Source organism: Durio zibethinus, unplaced genomic scaffold (genome assembly GCF_047325235.1).
Source record: "Durio zibethinus cultivar Kanyao isolate XHJ-2024 unplaced genomic scaffold, ASM4732523v1 HiC_scaffold_377, whole genome shotgun sequence".
Classification (NCBI taxonomy): domain Eukaryota; kingdom Viridiplantae; phylum Streptophyta; class Magnoliopsida; order Malvales; family Malvaceae; genus Durio; species Durio zibethinus.
Genome location: NW_028323000.1, coordinates 317,501 through 320,000, shown reverse-complemented (window position 1 = coordinate 320,000; position 2,500 = coordinate 317,501).

The window sequence follows — 2,500 nt, the reverse complement described above, 5'->3', positions numbered from 1 at the left end:
CCTGGTGCGGCAGGTTGCCTCGACCACCATCGGCACACGCTGGGCCCTGGTGCGGGCGCTTGCCTCGACCACCATCGGCACACGCTCCGCCCTGGTGCGGTCGGTTGCCTCGAGCACCATCGGCACACGCTGGGCCCTGGTGCGGCAGGTTGCCTCGACCACCATCGGCACACGCTGGGCCCACGCTGGGCCCTGGTGCGGCAGGTTGCCTCGACCACCATCGGCACACGCTGGGCCCTGGTGCGGCAGGTTGCCTCGACCACCATCGGCACACGCTGGGCCCTGGTGCGGCAGGTTGCCTCGAGCACCATCGGCACACGCTGGGCCCTGGTGCGGCAGGTTGCCTCGAGCACCATCGGCACACGCTGGGCCCTGGTGCGGCAGCTTGCCTCGAGCACCATCGGCACACGCTCGGCCCTGGTGCGGTCGGTTGCCTCGATCACCATCGGCACACGCTGGGCCCTGGTGCGGCAGGTTGCCTCGCCCACCATCGGCACACGCTGGGCCCTGGTGCGGGCGCTTGCCTCGACCACCATCGGCACACGCTCCGCCCTGGTGCGGTCGGTTGCCTCGAGCACCATCGGCACACGCTGGGCCCTGGTGCGGGCGCTTGCCTCGACCACCATCGGCACACGCTCGGCCCTGGTGCGGGCGCTTGCCTCGAGCACCATCGGCACACGCTGGGCCCTGGTGCGGGCGGTTGCCTCGACCACCATCGGCACACGCTGGGCCCTGGTGCGGCCGCTTGCCTCGAGCACCATCGGCACACGGTCGGCCCTGGTGCGGTCGGTTGCCACGAGCACCATCGGCACACGCTGGGCCCTGGTGCGGGCGCCTGCCTCGACCACCATCGGCACACGCTCCGCCCTGGTGCGGTCGGTTGCCTCGAGCACCATCGGCACACGCTGGGCCCTGGTGCGGCAGGTTGCCTCGAGCACCATCGGCACACGCTGGGCCCTGGTGCGGCAGGTTGCCTCGAGCACCATCGGCACACGCTGGGCCCTGGTGCGGCAGGTTGCCTCGAGCACCATCGGCACACGCTGGGCGCTGGTGCGGGCGCTTGCCTCGACCACCATGGACACACGCTGGGCCCTGGTGCGGCAGGTTGCCTCGATCACCATCGGCACACGCTGGGCCCTGGTGCGACAGGTTGCCTCGAGCACCATCGGCACACTATCGGCCCTGGTGCGGGCGGTTGCCTCGACCACCATCGGCACACGCTGGGCCCTGGTGCGGGCGCTTGCCTCGAGCACCATCGGCACACGCTGGGCCCTGGTGCGGGCGCTTGCCTCGAGCACCATCGGCACACGCTGGGCGCTGGTGCGGGCGCTTGCCTCGACCACCATGGACACACGCTGGGCCCTGGTGCGGCAGGTTGCCTCGATCACCATCGGCACACGCTGGGCGCTGGTGCGACAGGTTGCCTCGAGCACCATCGGCACACGCTGGGCCCTGGTGCGGGCGGTTGCCTCGACCACCATCGGCACACGCTGGGCCCTGGTGGGTTTAGGCACATCTTCAAATTTCTGTCGTGCCAATGCCATTTTTATGGCTTGTAAATTCATACAATGGTCCCCTAAGCCTTCACGTGAAGTTTCGTTGGAAGATGACTCGTTTTCTATTTTTCACGATTTTCGAAACTTTTTGCGGTTCGGGATTTTTTAAAATTTTTTTATAAGGATTTTTGGCACCAAATTTTGTAGGCATGATCCTTCTATTTTTGTTGGCATGCACAAAAAAATTCAGCTAAAAACTCGAAGTAGAGAAGATTTTGTGACCGTTTGAAAAAAGTGTCCCCATTTCAGACACTTTAACGGCTACTGGTAGCAAACCTGTAAAATCTCAAATGCTCTTTAAGGGGGTGTGAATTCTCAGAGGTTTGATGAGGGATAGGGGGCCAACACAAGGCCAAGTACCAGCACCCATCGCACATCATTTGCGCACACCCCCCCGGCCCCCCTCCCAATCGCCGGAACCCCAATGCCGCCGGTCAGGTTCTCCGGCGGTACTCCGGCGATGCTCCGGCGATGCTCCGGCGATGCTGTCCCGAGTGAAAAAAATGCGGCACCAGCACATGCTGGAGCCAAGCATGGGCACCGTGGCTCAAAATCGAACTTCGGCCAAGGCCTCGACCATCAATGGCACATGATGACGCATGGTGATGGCACATGCATCGACCATCATCGGCATAGGCTGCCCTTCGGTACGGGCACTTGCCTCGACCGCCATCGGCACAAGCTGGGCCCTGGTGTGGGTTGTTGCCTCGATCACAATCGGCACATGCTGAGCCTTGGTGCGGGCGGTTGCCTCGAGCACCATCGGCAGACCCTGGGCCCTGGTGCGGCCGGTTGCCCCGATAACCATCGACACACGCTGGGCCCTGGGGCGGGCGCTTGCCCCCAGCACCATCGGCACACGCTGGGCCCTGGTGCGGGCGCTTGCCCCGAACACCATCGGCACAAGCCGGCCCTTGGTGCGGGCTCCTGGCTCGACCACCATC